This window comes from Pan paniscus, chromosome 11 (assembly GCF_029289425.2).
Source record: "Pan paniscus chromosome 11, NHGRI_mPanPan1-v2.0_pri, whole genome shotgun sequence".
NCBI classification, from domain to species: Eukaryota; Metazoa; Chordata; class Mammalia; order Primates; family Hominidae; genus Pan; species Pan paniscus.
Window position 1 is genome coordinate 34756357 of NC_073260.2, and position 17052 is coordinate 34773408.

Consider the following 17052-nt stretch of genomic DNA (forward strand, 5'->3'; position numbering starts at 1 on the left):
CGTCTAGTTGGCCATCCTGCTGACGTTACTCTCCCATTCTCTTTTATTCCATGTGTTACATGTGTTTCTTGGACTGAATTTTTATTATCCTTTTAATTTTTTCTTCCGTATGTTCATTTATTAACTTCCTAGTATTTTTATTTTATTGGGCATTGGGCATCTCTCCGTCTCTCTCTTTAAAACATAGAACCATGTTTCCTGCCATTGGGAAACTTTGAGAAGGTCTCAAATGATTACAATATAATAGCTAAGCACTACAGTATGGGAAAGTGGCAAGGACAGCAGAGAGGAAGGCTTTGATTACTCTGGGGCAGTTTTGGAAGACTCCCTAGAGGGTGAAACATTTCATCAGAGAAGATGAAATATGACAATGCAGGGAGTGCAACATATGCCATGGTTCCAAAGTGTGGAAAAGCCTTAAATAACAGGCAGTTTGATTAGTGATTGCCAATCTGGCTTTTAATTAGAATCCTCTGGCAAACTAAAAAATGACTGATTCTGAAGTCTAATCTCCAGAGATTCTTATTTAACTACTTTTAAATTGGGACCAGACATTTCTTTTTCAGCACCATTTAAAGGAATACAAAGCATATGCAAGGTATCCTACATATGCTATTTAAATTTTTTAAAAATTAATTAATGATGATGGACAGTATAACATATGATTGTCTTCATTTTTGTTGTTTAAATTTTTGTCTTATTTATTCAGCATTGGGAATGTGCCTGTCCTTCTGCTAGTGCTGGAAACTAAATGCTGGATAGGATACAGTCCCTAACCTCAAGCATTAGTTTGAGAGAACTCTGTAACAGACATTACTGACATTTTACAAATAAGGAGTTTTAGGCTCAGAGTGATAGTGACAGAGGACAGACAAATTCTTACACAGACAGGGATGAGTCCCTGGTGAAAGCCGACCTTCAAGCCAAAGACAGCCTGAAGCCTGAAGACGGATATGCTGGATGGATAGAGTCCACGACCGGTGTAAGAACTTCCTCAATGCCTTTTAACCAATTGAATGGTGCTTTTTCCAAGACCACGCATGGACCCCATCAGCACCCACTTCCCCATTCTGAGCCCATAAAAACCAGCCAGACTCAGCCAGACAGACGGCGACCCACTCTTGGGTCCCCTGTTTGCTGACAGCTTTTTTTTTTTTTTTTTTTTTTTTTTTTTTTTTTTTTTTTGAGACGAGTTTCACTCTCGTCGCTCAGGCTGGAGTGCAATGGCGCGATCTTGGCTCACTGCAACCTCCGCCTCCCAGGGTCAAGCGATTCTCCTGCCTCAACCTCCCAAGTAGCTGGGATTACAGGTGCCCGCCACCACGACTGGCTAATTTTTGTATTTTTAGTAGAGACAGGGTTTCCCCATGTTGGCCAGGCTGGTCTTGAACTCCTGACCTCAGGTGATCTGCGCGCCTTGGCCTCCCAAAGTGCTGGGATTACAGGCGTGAGCCACAGCGCCCCTCCCTGAGAGCTTTCTTTCTGTTGCTAAATAAATTCTCTGCCTTACTCACTCTCCGGTGTCCACGCACCTTATTCTTCTTGATTGTGGGACAGGAACCCGGATCTCACTGAGGCTGCGAGCCTGGGGAATGAACAAGCTGTAACATTTCCTGGGGGCTCAGACCCCGGGACTCCCAGAGCAAAAGCTGTAACATCCCTTGGGGGTCTGCGGTTGCTGGCATCTCCGAGTTTTCGGGTGCCACCACCTCGTCTAGATGCCAGTGCCCAACGCGGGAGCTGCTGTGGCACGCTGAGTCCAGCCGCAGGCTGAGCGTGGAGCCGCGGCAGGCGTGGGATCCGGGCTGGTGGCGCTAGTTGAACACAGCCTTCTGGGCCGAGCGGGCGGAGCAAGTCCGGAGGACCCGAGTGAGGCCCCCGGCAGAGCTCAGGGCGGCCACAGAGATTTCTGGTTGGCGAAACGGCACTGAAGGGATCCTGCAACACTGTAACCCTCCCTCCTGCTCACCCAAGCAACAGGGGAGAAAAAGCCGCCGCGCACTATTCCCTCCTGCTCGCCAAACTGCAAAAGCCACAAGACTTTGTACATGTAATAAGTGGCTGTAGGATTTAAAACCTTCTCTGTCTGCAATAAATGTGCAAGTTTAAGAAATGAAGTAACGGCCGGGTGCGGTGGCTCACGCCTGTAATCCCAGCACTCTGGGAGGCTGAGGCTGGTAGATCACCTGAGGTCAGGAGTTCGTGACCAGCCTGGCCAACATGGTGAAACCCCATGTCTACTAAAAAATACAAAAAATTAGCAGGGCATGGTGGTGTGTGCCCGTAATCCCAGCTACTCAGGAGGCTGAGGCAGGAGAATCGCTTGAATCCGCTAGGCAGAGGTTGCAGCGAGCCGAGATCACGCCGCTGCACTCCAGCCTGGGCGACAAGAGCGAGCCTCCATCTCAAAAAAAAAAAAAAAAAAAAAAAAAAAAGAGAGAAATGAAATAATTTCTTTTAAGAGATATTTCAGGAAGACAGGAGAGCAAGAGAGAAATTGTTATAAAGTTTAAGAATAGTTGTTTTTTGGCCGCACGCCGTGGCTCACGCCTGTAATCCCAGCACTTTGGGAGGCCGAGGCGGGCGGATCACGAGGTCAGGAGATAAAGACCATCCTGGCTAACACGGTGAAACCCCGTCTCTACTAAAAATACAAAAAATCAGCGGGTCGTGGTGGTGGGCGCCTGTAGTCCCAGCTACTCGGGAGGCTGAGGCAGGAGAATGGCGTGAACCCGGGAGGCGGAGCTTGCAGTGAGCCGAGATCGTGCCACTGCACTACAGCCTGGGCGACACAGCGAGACTCCGTCTCAAAAAAAAAAAAAAAAAAAAAAAGAATAGTTGTTTTTCCTGCTACCTATGCTGACATTCCTCTGAGGGAGTATTAGAATTTTGCTTCTGATTTTTTTGAATTGAGTCGGGGTTTTTCCATATATGCTGCAAACTGAATTTCCTACTAAATACAGAAACATTACTCCAAAGTGTTTTAGCATATACTCTAAAAATCATCACCCAATATTTGCAATTACTTTAAAATTTGTTCTTAAAAATTGAATATGAGTTTGTAGTACAGAATTGGGGCAAACATACAGACAAGAATAGTGATAATATCTTAGGCAACATTATTGCATAATTATAACTCACTATCTACCCAGGGTAAAATTTTTATAGGGGGAAAATATTTAGAATAAAGTTATTTATTGTTTCTGAACCAGAGAGAAAGAATTAGTGCTCTTTAAAAGAAGTTTAGTCATCGACAGTAATCTCGTGTCAATTGATTATCAGAGAATAATGTATACTGATATGCTTTTTTGTCTTACTCAACCCAATGACCTCTGCAGTATATTTTATTCAATCTTTTTTTCCCCTGGTTTCCCCTATACTAAAAGATGATCTGAGGCCAGATGCAGTAGCTTATGCCTATAATCTCAGCAGTTTGGGAGGCCAAGGCGTGTGGATCACTTGAGCTCAGGAGTTCCAGACCATCCTGGGCAATGTGGCAAAATCCCGCCTCTACTAAAAAAAAAAAAAAAGGCTGGGTATGGTGGTGCATGCTTGTACTCCCAGCTATTTGGGAGGCTGAGGTGGGAGGATCACTTGAGCCTAGGAGGTGGAGGCTGCAGTGAGCCCGGATTGCATCACTGCACTCCAGCCTGGGTGACAGAGGGAGACCCTGTCTCAAACAACAACAACAAAAGGATTATCTGATATTATACCAAAAGTATTTGGAATTGTGGTTTGGGGGATGAAATAATATATAAAGTTCATTTCTTTTAGTTTGAATACTTGGACTTTTATTTTTACTGTTCTTTTAAAATTTTAATTAATTAGTTCATTCAGCGGTTTATTGCTGCCTACTATTTTAAATTAACATGGCATTGGACTTCATAAAGAGAACAGTGAGCCATGGTCCTGCCATTGAGAAGATTTCAGAAACTAACAAATGGTTATAGCATAAAAGAAAGACCACTGTAGCAGAAGTAAAGGTCTGGGTAGCATAGAAGAGGGAATAAGTATTAGGTTGGTGCAAAAGTAATTGCTGTTTTTTTTTTTTTTTCGTTTTTTTGAGATGGAGTCTCACTGTGTTGCCAGGCTGGAGTGCACTGGCACGATCTCAGCTCACTGCAACCTCCACCTCCCGGGTTCAAGTGATTCTCCTGCCTCAGCGTCCCAAGTAGCTGGGACTACAGGAGCGCACCACCATACCCAGCTAATTTTTGTATTTTTAGTAGAGACAGGGTTTCACCATGTTGGCCAGGATGATCTTGATCTCTTGACCTCGTGAGCTGCCTGCCTCGGCCTCCCAAAGTCCTGGGATTACAGGTGTGAGCTACTGCACCTGGCCTGTTTTTGCTGTTTTAATGACAGTATTGGAAAGCTTTGCAGAGGCTATGACACTTTGCCCGTCTCTTCTGAGATTTTACCAGAGAAGAAGGAGAAATGTGATCATGCAGAGGAAGTAGCATGTACTGTTGCACTTAGGTGTGAAAGAGCTTGAAATAATTGTGTAAATACATAGAGAATGGAACACAGTATGTGGAAAGGGGGATGGAGGCAACATGGGTATGGACAGAAAAGGGTGAAGTATGTAGCTAGAAATGTAGGTGAGGGCCAGATAAGGTCCCTGGGTAAAAAAAAACAAATAAGCATAAACAAATAAATATATAAAAGGTATTCCAAAGAGGGCTGACTAATATATTTTATTTGTTAAGGACTTATGTTGTCTTTTCTTGGAAAGGCTTAATTATAAATATTTTTTGTCTGACTCCCATAACTTTACATGTACTTCTTAGATTGCTTGTCTCTATATTTTTATGAGGTCATGATCATTTTCTTAAAGATAAATATTAGATTATTAATGTTGAAACTTCTTTCTAATGCTGAAATTTTGTTTCTAGACATAATCGTCATTTCTTCTGTTATATTTGTATTTAAAATTCTTGCCTCAAAATATGTGAGCTTATTTTGTACATGAACTCAAAGATGTCAGGTTCTCATCATTTTTCCAGCACCAGGGTCTACTCATACTGATCAATTTCTTCATAACCCCAAGCACCTCCATATTCCCCAGGCTATAGATGATAAGATTGAGCATGAGCATTACTACCCCGTAGAAGAGGTCAACCAGTTTCTCTGAAGTAGTGCCATTAGATGTTGCCTTTATGTACATGAAGAGGATTGTCCGGTGAAATACAATCACCACTGTTATGTGGGCTGAACAGGTGGAAGAGACCTTTTTCCTTCCTTCAGCTGAATTGATTTCAATACAGCATAGATGGTGAAAATATAAAAAACTGAATATAAAGAACTGAAATGGTAGTAATAAAGTAAACGAAAAGTTTACTTTGCCCAATATTATTATATTCTCATTCAAGGAAATATCTATGCAAGCCAGAGGCATTAACTGTAATATTTTATAAAAATGATTAATGACGTGTTTTCCACAAAAGTGCATTCATATGTAACTATTAATACATTTTGTCTGTTGAGAAATCCTAATTCATAAGAGACAGCAGCCATGAAAACACAAAGCACCTTTTTTATTTTATTTTATTTTATATTATTTTTGAGGTGGAGTTTCGCTCTTGTTGCCCAGACTGGAGTGCAGTGGCATGATATTGGCTCATTGCAACCTCGGCCTCCCGGGTTCAAGCAATTCTCCTGCCTCAGCCTCCCAAGTAGCTGGGATTTCCGGTGCCCGCCACTGCACAGGGCTAATTTTTTGTATTTTTAGTAGAGATGGGGTTTCATCATGTTGGCCAAGCTGGTTTTGAACTCCTGACCTCCGGTGATCCACCAGCCTCGGACTCCCAGAGTGCTGGGATTACAGGCATGAGCCACTGCGCCCAGCCAAGGCACCTTATTTATGATGAGAGGGTATCTCAGGAATTTGCTGATGACCACACAGTTATCATATGCCATCACTGCTAGGAGCACACACTCCATGGACCCCATGGAATAGAAGATAGATATTTGTATAATACAATCTGTGAAAGAGAGTTTTTTTCCCTCTGATAGGAAGTTTTTTAGGATAGAGGGAGTAAAAAGGATGTAAGCCCGATATCCAGGAAGGAGGGATTGCCATGGCATAAATATAGGTGGGAAACAAGGAGTGTTGGGATGATCTATATTCTGTTCCCCAAGAGGGTCACTAGATACACCACTAAGCATGTGACAAAAAGGAGTTTTTGTCAACTTATGAGTACTCATAGACTTATGAGAATCAACTCAAACTCAATTGTTCAATTAGTCCTTTCCATGTACTTTTTCATACCTAGAGCATGACTAATCCAGAAAAGGACACAGCATGTGAGTTAAACGAATGGTCCCATATTATGTAAAGTAAGAGGTCATAGAAGTTGGAGGTCCAACAACTATGCTAGTACTAGCTGGAATAGTGGTAACAGGAATGAGTTTAGCTTATGGGATTCCTTTTTTAGCTCATAAAGCAATTGCGCTACATTGGTAGGTCATTAAATATGCAAACTTCTGTATTCCACTTCCTGAGATTGAGCATGAGGTCTGAGGAAGGGAAGAGCTCTTTGCATTTTAAAACAAGTGTCGGTTATTACTGATACAATTGATCCACAAAGTCCACTTTGAAAAATTAGCATCAGAGAGAGCATACTTTAATCTGATCAACAGACTTATTTATTTGGGTTTATACCATACAAATCATTAACAATACCATTGGTTTAGGATTTTATAGTTTACAAATATGATCACACACATTACTCATTTTATCATCACTATAATTCTCTGAGGGAAATGAAATCTTGAAAGATGAAATTTATATAAAATTAGAGTAAGTGTGAGTGAGCTGCTATTTAAATCTGAGTTTTGTGATTTTAAATCCCATGTATTTTTTTTAACTATACTTCATTGGGTGGGAATCAGACATCTTTTTAATAATGCTCTCCAGGTTATTCTAATGTGCAACTGAGGAAGAACATAACTGATTTAGTCAATGTGTTTCTTAAACTTTAATATTCCCAGGAGTCACCTGGGGAATCTATGTAAAAGATTCTGATTCAGTGGGTCTGACCTGGGTTCTGAGATCTGCATTTATTAACATGTTCCCAGGTAATGTTGATGCTGCTCATCTACAGAACACACGTGAGTAGCAAGGTATCTCTGACCATCTCTCTTTAATACCTTAGAGAGGACCATTGGTGCTTTAATTGTGTGTAGGATAGTAATTAGATAGCTGATGTGAAACAATATTCTGGTGAGACTTGGAGATAAGACTTCTGTATAGCTTATTGCAAACAATTTTGGGTTCTTGATATTTTTAGAATTAAAAGCAACCAAACTGCACACAGGAGAGCCTGCCTTTTATTTCTATACATATGAAAGTCATTTTCTTCTACTTGTTAAATTTATTGTTAGGACCCATATTTTCCTGAAGAAGGAATTTTGAGTCAGCTCAAGCATCTGAGTTGTGAACCAAAGAACATAAAGAAAATGATATAACTATCAGCGGGTGACCTTGTTTGTAGTAAATGCATCACAGAATATCATTTTAAAAACAACTCTGCATCTTCGTGGTATTCTACCTCAGCTGCAAAATATATCCCTAGACAAATACATTAATCGACTCAATAGACGAGTATACTTAGTATTATAACTTAGTATTTTCAAACAATAGTTTTGGTTATGGTATAGGATTTGCCTTATAATAGTCATTTGCCAATAGGTTATGCTGCTCCTTAATTAAACAATGTTCAACATAGAAGAGAATTTCTAATCCTATTTGTTTTGGAAAGGAGGATTGTCACTGAATTCAAGCTTTCCTAAATTATGCATGCCTCCAAATAGAGCAGGAAAATGTGGATAGGCCAAGATATACTCCTATTTGGTACTATTTATGATTAGAATTTGATCGACTATAGGAGTACAATCTCAGTTGGACAGCAAAATTCTAATAGAGACTTTGAACAAACATCAGTAGTCTGGAGTTCATACTAAACCTGTTTCAGGGAAGGTGTGAATTAAGTGGAAAGCCATTCCTTCTCTTTTAACTTCTCCAAAATGTTTATTCCTATTTTAAAGTTGCTTTAAGAAAATATTCATTTTATGCTGAGAATAAGGTAGTACGTTTGGTACTCGAACATCCTCGAGACGGTTATTCCCTAAGAATTTTACTTGCAAACATCCCTATGGAATCCACCCATGTCTTTTGATCCATTTTTTAAAAAAAAGATAATAGCATAGAGGCCATTATTTGTATTTCTCTTGTAATGCTAGTGTAACTTCTTTAAAAATCAGTTAATAGATTCCAAACGTTTGATCATTGAAAAAGCACTGTGTTTTAATACTTTGTGCTAGAGACTTCTGACATTTATGTTTTTTTTTCTCTAATGTGAAGTCTTATATTCTGTTTGGGTAAAGACATTGAAAATTTAAGACTATAAAGAGTCCCTAATAAATTATTTTTGTAGGACTTGGAGGATTGGATAATTTTGTTATCATTTTTATGCTTGTCTACTGTGATGAAGGGGAAATATAAAATCATCATAGTACTTTTATTTAGTGGAATATTTGTAACTATTAAATAACATTTTTGAAGAATTTGTATTAATATAAAAACACTTATGTTAATATAGGTAAAAGAAAAACAAAAACAGTATTTTGCATTGTTTTACAAAACCAAAACCTAAAGCAAGAAAACTTACTCAGAATAAAGGCTGAAAAGAAATATCCAAAAGGCCAGGCGCGGTGGCTCATGCCTGTAATCCCAGCACTTTGGGAGGCTGAGGTGGGCGGATCATGAGTTTAGGAGTTCGAGACCAGCCTGGCCAATATGGTGAAACCCTGTCTCTACTAAAAATACAAAAATTATCCGGGCGTGATGGCGGGTGCCTGTAATCCCAGATACTCGGGAGGCTGAGGCAGGAGAATCACTTGAAACTGGAAGGTGGAGGTTGCAGTGAGCTGAGATCGCACCACTGCACTCCAGCCTGGGCAATAGGAGTGAAACTCAGTCTCAAAAAAAAAAATAAAAGAAAGAAATATCCAAAAAATTTATCTTGGTATCTTTTCTGAAATTTCTAAGTTTTTAACATAAGTATGGATACATACATATGGATAAAAGAAAAATGTAACTCCAAAAAGAATAAATGGAAGCAGGGGCATAATTATATTAGAAAGATGACTCAGTAAAAACTGTCAAATCTTAATTTGAATGGCAATTTCTTTAGGTATCTGGAGATCACACATAAAGGCTGAGTTGCACTGCATGTCCATTAGGATGTTTTTCACATCCCAAGTTATATCAAAAGAAATAACTGTACTTTTAAAAATTTTCTAATGGGGGAGTACTTTAATGGACCATTTAATTTTATACAAATATGACCTATGTCCCAGGTTTAATGAAATAGGTTAAAAAAACAGTAACTAAAACTTTGCCAAATAAAGTAAGTGAACAATCTCATTAGCTTGAAACTGTTCTGATATGACTGATTTGGAGGCTTTACCTAAGTAATGCTGGATATAGGATTTAGGGGTCCCTTGTGACTTGGCAAGAAAGAGGAGGGAAAAATGAGTAAAGAGCTTACCTTTTTATTTCTTAAAAAAAAAGTACATAGTTATGAAACAAAACAAAACACAGAAGTCCAAAACCGCTTTCTTCTTAGGAGGGAAACTGTATTAGTCTGTTTACATGCTGCTGATAAAGATATATCTGAGACTGTGAAGAAAAAGAGGTTTAATTGGACTTACAGTTCTGCATGGCAGGGGAGGCCTCCGAATCATTGTGGGAGACAAAAGGCACTTCTTACATGGTGGCAGCAAGAGAAAATGAGGAAGAAGCAAAAAAGAAACCTCTGATAAACCCATCAGATCTCTTGAGGCTTACTCACTATCATGAGAATAGCACAGGAAAGACTGGCTCCCATGATTCAATTACCTCCCCTACGTCACTCCCACAACACATGCTGGGAGATAGAATTCAAGCTGAGATTTGGGTGGGAACACAGCCAAACCATATAATGCCACTCCTGGCCCCTCCAAATCTCATGTCCTCACATTTCAAAACCAATCATGCCTTCCCAACGGTCCCCCAAAGTCTTAACTCATTTCAGCATTAATCCAAAAGTCCACAGTCCAAAGTTTCATCTGAGACAAGGCAAATCCCTTTCACTCATGAGCCTGTAAAATCAAAAGCAAGCTAGTTACTTCCTAGATACAATGAGGATACAGACATTGGGTAAATACAACCGTTCCAAATTGGAGAAACTGGCCAAAACAAAGGGGTTATAGAGCCCATGCAAGTCCGAAATCCAGCAGGGCAGTTAAATTTTAAAGCTCCAAAATGATCTCCTTTGACTCTGGTCTCATATCCAGGTCACGCTGATGCAAGAAGTGCATTCCCATGGTCTTGGGCAGCTCTGACCCTGTGGCTTTGCAGAGTACAGCCTCCTTCTCAGCTACTTTCACAGGCTGGTATTGAGTGTCTGTGGCTTTTCCAGGCAAATGGTGCAAGCTGTTGGTGGATCTACCATTCTGGAGTCTGGAGGATGGTGGCCCTCTTCTCACAGCTCCACTAGGCAGTGCCCCAGTAGGGACTCTGTGTGGGGGTTCCAACCCCACTTTTCCCTTCTGCACTGCCCTATCAGAGGTTCTCCATGAGCACCCTATCCCTGCAGCAAACTTCTGCCTGGACATCCAGGTGTTTCCATACATCTTCTGAAATCTAGGTAGAGGTTTCCAAACCCCAATTCTTGACTTCTGTGCACTTGCAGGCTCAACACCATGTGGAAGCTTCCGAGGCTTGAGGCTTACCCCCTCTGAAGCCATGGCCCGAGCTCTGCATTGGCCCCTTTTAGCCACATCTGGAGCAGCTGGGACGCAGGGCACCAAGTCCCTAGGCTGCACCCAGCAGGGGGTCCCTGGGCCAGTGAAACCACTTTCTCCTAGGCCTCCAGCCTGTGATGGGAGGAGCTGCAGTGAAGACCTCTGACATGCCCTGGAGACAATTTCCCCATTATCTTAGGGATTAACATTTGGCTCCTGGTTACTTATGCAAATTTCTGTAGCCAGCTTGAATTTCTCCTCAGAAAATGGATTTTTCTTTTCTATCACATTGTCAGGTTGCAAATTTTCCAAACTTTTATGCTCTGCTTCCCTAATAAAACTGAATGCCTTTAGTAGCACCCAAGTCACCTATTGAATGCTTTGCTGCTTAGAAATTTCTTCAGCCAAATACCCAAAATCATCTCTCTCAAGTTCAAAGTTCCACAAATCTCTAGGGCAGGGGCAAATTGCCACCAGTCTCTTTGCTAAAACATGACAAGAGTCACCTTTGCTCCAGCTCCCAACAAGTTTCTCATCTCCATCTGAGACCACCTCAGCCTGGACCTTATTATCCATATTGCTATCAACATTTTGGGTAAAGCCATTCAGCAAGTCTGTAGGAAGTTCTAAACTTTCCCACATTTTCCTGTCTTCTTCTGAGCCCTCCAAACTGTTCCATCTTCTGCCTGTTACCCAGTTCCAAAGTCGCTTCCACATTTTGGGGGATCTCTTCAGCAATGCCCCACTCTACTGGTACCAATTTACTGTATTAGTCTGTTTTCCCCCTGCTGATAAAGACATACCTGAGACTGGGAAGAAAAAGAGTTTTCATTGGACTTACAGTTCCACATGGCTGGGGTGTCAGAATCATGGCGGAAGGTGAAAGGGACTTCTTACTTGGTGGCGGCAAGAGAAAACGAGGAAGAAGCAAAAGCGGAAACCCCTGATAAACCCATCAGATCTCATGATACTTATTCACTATCATGAGAATAGCAGGGGAAAGACCTGCCTCCGTGATTCAATTACCTCCCACTGGGTCCTTCCCACAACACGTGGGAATTCTAGGAGATACAATTCAAGTTGAGATTTCGGTGGGGACACAGCCAAACCATATCAGAAGCTTAGCCACATGGTGACAGATCAGAACTTAACAAGATGGCCAGGAAGCAATTCCTTGTGATCTGGGATGGTTTCGCATCATCTCCTCCCACTGTAAATTAGATAAGATTTTTATGCCAATAAATCTAGGGAATAGTATTATCTGTTTAGGTGAATTTTTTGGAAATGCTTATGGTATGGAGTGAGATGAAGTTACAAATTAGCTTCTGGAGTAACAATAAAAAAGCTAAATAGCTTCTACATTTCTATCGTATGATTTAAACATTTCTGAATTTGTTGTGAATTTCAAAATGCCACCCACATCTACAATAACATCTAAATTCCAATTTCAGAGCAAAATACAATTATTTCTAGATTAGTTATACATTAAAACTTGTTTTTTCTTTTTTTATTATACTTTAAGTTCTAGGGTACATGTGCACAACGTGCAGGTTTGTTACATGTGTATATATGCGCCATGTTGGTGTGCTGCACCCATGAACTCGTCATTTACATTAGGTATATCTCCTAATGCTATCCCTCCCCCCTCCCCCCACCCCACGACAGTCCCCGGTGTGTGATGTTCCCCTTCCTGTGTCCAAGTGTTCTCATTGTTCAATTCCCACCTATGAGTGAGAACATACGGTGTTTGGTTTTTTGTCCTTGCAGTAGTTTGCTGAGAATGATGGTTTCCAGCTTCATTCATGTCCCTACAAAGGACAAGAACTCATCATTTTTTATGGCTGCATAGTATTCCATGGTGTATATGTGCCACATTTTCTTAATCCAGTCTATCACTGATGGACATTTGGGTTGGTTCCCACTCTTTGCTATTGTGAATAGTGCCTCAATAAACATATGTGTGCATGTGTCTTTATAGCAGCATGATTTATAATCCTTTGGGTATAGACCCAGTAATGGGGATGGCTGGGTCAAATGGTATTTCTAGTTCTAGATCCTTGAGGAGTCGCTACACTGTCTTCCACAATGGTTGAACTAGTTTACAGTCCCACCAACAATGTAAACGTGTTCCTATTTCTCCACATCGCTCCAGCACCTGTTGTTTCCTGACTTGTTAATGATCGCCATTCTAACTGGTGTGAGATGGTATCTCATTGTGGTTTTGATTTGCATTTCTCTGATGGCCAGTGATGATGAGCATTTTTTCATGTGTCTGTTGCCTGCATAAATGTCTTCTTTTGAGAAGTGTCTGTTCATATCCTTCACCCACTTTTTGATGGGGTTAATTTAACAAAAACAAATTAAATGACATAATATCTATAAAACCCTTATAATGATGCCTGGAAATTTGTATTCTATTATTATTATTGTTAATAATGAAGACAATGTAGCCTGAGTTCTTTCTACTGTACTACATACAAGATGACATGATAGGATGAACAAAGGTCTGGACCAAGTGATTAGAATATATTTGGAGAAAGGATCTCAGCAGTATATAGTAATAGATTGAAAATGGGATAAGACATGTCTTCAAGACTTCTGATTGGTTATGTAAATTACAATAATGGGTCTCATATAATTAAGTCTTTAGGGCGTTATTCTTGAAATTTCTTAAAGTTTTGAATATCTTTTGCCTGAAGCAATTTAAAGTTATCACTTAGAAATTTTCAGAAGTCCCTGAGAGCAAGAAATATTTAAATTGCCTCCCTGAGCCCAAGGAAGATTCTTTAGAGAATTTCCTGGGCCTTCTCAATGGGACAATGTTTCCACCTGGGCTTCAAGGGCAAATGAAATGTGCCATATTCACAAAGTGAACTGCCCAGTATTTTCTTCTCCTGTTACTTTTGAACTAGCAGGACCAAATTACCCTTCCTTTGTAAATATAGCTGATGTAATGTATGCTGTTTTGAAACAATTTAGAAATAATACCTTTGTTATCAATGTTTTACAGATAATATACCCTGTGTCATCATGGCTTCCAAACAGTAATCCCTTCTTCAGAAATTCATCAGCTTCACAGAAAATTTTGTTGAACAGCCTAAAAACAGAAGATCAAGGCAAAACAATCTACTGTGTATTGCAACCTAGGAAGTGAGCTGACCTTCCATTTAGAGGTAATTGCTGAAGCCATACTACTAACACAAATTGAAGGGGGGGTGGTGGTTAGCCTTATGAAATGAATTGAAATAAGCCATGTCTTTTGAAAATGTAGTATTTCTTATTAGAGAAAGTGTAGAATCCAAGAGGATTGTTTCAGATACAGTTAGAAAATAGAAAAAAAGAAAAAATATTATCAAAAGACTACTTGCATATCCAAAATAATTTGAGCATTCAAAACAGATGATGTTTAGGTTTATAGTTGTTTTCATGAACAGTCCTTCTACAGAATAGGTTTATAATTTCTAACTGGGAATAAAGATTCATTGGTCAAAATACAGTTTTGTGGTCCTCACTTTATTACAAGCACATGTATATGCATCTGAAAGTATCATCTCTCTTCTGTTGCTCAATAAGCTGCCAATCTGTACTCTTGGTCCAGAATGCAAAGCAGTCTGTTACCACCAAAGTTCTGATTCTGTGGCCATTTAAATCACAGCACCAATTCAGTTTGATTTTGTTCAGTTTAGCAAATGTTCGTCCAATGCTAATCATGAGTAGACAATGTTCTAGCATGGTCCCTGTCCCAGAACCTCTAACTAGGCATGCTATTTGAAACACAAACACTTTATTACTTGTTCTTGAATATATCTTTGAATTTGTGAAAATGCAAATGAAGAGGAGCAATGACTCTTTAGTTAATAGGAAGAATTTTGGCTTCTTATGCTTGTGAGTATTTTGGAGATGTTTGAATATTTTTAATTTTTTTTTGTTGCTGGTAATGCATTTGTATGGTGACTTTAGATATAACATTTGTGAGATACACACACACATTTAGATTTTAGATGAATGAACTGAAATAGCCTCTATTTAAAAATGTCACCCTACGCGTTCCTTGTTTTAAACTGCAATGGACTTTTGTTATAATGGTATAACACTGTTCACTGCAAAGTGAGTAGACTTTGGTATAATGCGCATCCATCTCATATCATGAATGTGATAAAAAATAGGTTGACTTAGATGAAAGGAGACTTGATATATGAGAAAGTGTGATTGATGAAATTCCAAAGATACTTGTGCAGCGGTTGATACTGGGGACAGAGACATAAAAGAACTTGAGAGAAGAACAAGTCAGTAGAAAATAAGAAGGAACAAAAATAGTGCTTACTACATGCTATGTACTTTACATGCTTTGCCTATTTATTCTCCCGAGAACCCCATTATAAGCCTATTAAGACCCCCATGTTATAGATGAAGATAGTGAGATTCAGAGAATTTATAAATTGCCCATGGTCACAGCTAGTAACTGGCCAAGATAGGACTTAAGCACATGTTCTCTCTATTAGACAAAGTGGACTTGACACAATAATAGCTGCATCGTGGCAGTGGTTAGAAGAATGTTTCTTACCATGAAATTGCTTCTCAGTCATAATTTAACAGGGAATTGGAATTGAGGTGGCATTATTTATAACATAGCATTAAAAAAGTGAATCTAGGATTTAGATAAAAAAGGATGTATTTCTAGGGTATAAAAGGATCCCAAAGTATAAAAAGTGGAGTTGATGGAAATAAGGGCAAAATATGCTGAAAGGAGAAATACCCTTATAATAGCCAAAGGCAGATCTGGTTAGTTAGAAGCTGGTTGAAATAAGTTCAAACAACTCAATTTAGACCTTAAACTTGTGCCAAGTTTTGTGAATAAAGAAAAATGGCCTATGTGTTAAGTGCCTGGTTTGTTTTCAGAAATTACTTTTGTTTTGTGAACTAAGTGGAAGATATTCATCAATGGACAATGATACTACTGGAAATTTGTTTGTGTAGAGGGGTAGTTGGGTGGGGAGAAATGACTGTTCCTGAGAAAAAATTAAAAGAGATAGCTTGAGACTTTCTGAGGTAAGGTTAAGCAAAATCCACCATTCCCAATTCCCAGGGAATGGCTATTTTCCAGTTGATATTTTCCTGCAGTATCACCTAAAGTGAGATGTGCTGTTAGAACATGTCTCTTTAGTCGTAGTCTTTCTTTGCATCATGTTCAATTGGACTTAGGCAGCAACCAATTAAAATGGCAACTAAAAGGTGTTTGCATTAGAGAATGAGAAGACAAACCAGCTGCTGGGAGACAATATATGCAAATCACATGATAAATAACTCATATCCAAAATATATAAAGAATTCTCAAAACTCAACAAGAAAAAAAAAACTCAATTAAAAATGAGCAATAGAACCAGCATGGTGGTGCATGCCTGTAGTTCTGTGTTCTGGTTAAGTTGGTAGTTACATGAATCTGTAGTCCCAGATACTCAGAGGCTGAGGTGGGAGAATGGCTTGAGGCCAGGAGTTTGAGGACAGCCTGGGAAAAATAGCGAGACCCCCATTTGTTATCAAAAAAGGGAGCAAAAGATACTTTACTAAAGAATGGAAAAACATCATCAGTCGTCAAGGAAATGTAAAATAAAATCATAATTAAATATGACTATCTATTAGAATGGATATATCTATTAGAATGGATAAAAAATTACTGACAATATTAAATGATGAGTTGGGAAGCAAGTGGAACTCTCATACATTGTTGGTTGAAATGCAAAACTGGTACAGCCACTCTGGAAAACTGTTTGGCAGCTTCTTATACATTTAAACATGCTTATTGTCTCATTCCTGGATATTCTAAAAAAACGAAAGCTTATGGTCATACAAAAATTGGGGCAGAAATATTTATAGTAGCTCTATTCATAATTGCCCCAAACTGGAAACAATCCAAATATCCTTCAAAAGGTGAACAGATAGGCAAAATACAGTAATCTACTCAATAGAATACTATTTAGCAATAATAACTTGAATGGATCTCAGAGGCTTTATCTAAGTGAAAGAAGCTCAACCCCAGTGGCTCATATGATTCTATTTATAAGTATTTATATGACATTATGGTAAACGTAAAACTATAGGGATAGAAAATATCAGTGGTTGCCAGGATGTACAGGTAAGTGGAAGAGGTGACTAAGAAAAGAATATCACAAAGAAGTGTTTTGTGGTAATAGAAGAGTTCTGTGTTCTGGTTATGGCCGTGGTTATATGAATCTATGCATGTTTTAAAATTCATAGAACCAT

The 17052-nt window shown here is 39.4% G+C and overlaps 1 protein-coding gene across 3 annotated transcripts in view; it reads left to right on the forward strand.

Annotated features, from left to right (window-relative positions):
- LOC100973589 (olfactory receptor 13C9) overlaps nt 1-17052 on the forward strand; it is a 133575-nt gene that overhangs the window by 112246 nt on the left and 4277 nt on the right. For all 3 annotated transcript variants that reach the window (XM_055117792.2, XM_055117790.2, XM_055117789.2), the window contains one exon: nt 13802-13964. The gene's annotated coding sequence lies outside the window, so the exon portion shown is untranslated. The remainder of the gene's footprint in view (nt 1-13801; nt 13965-17052) is intronic.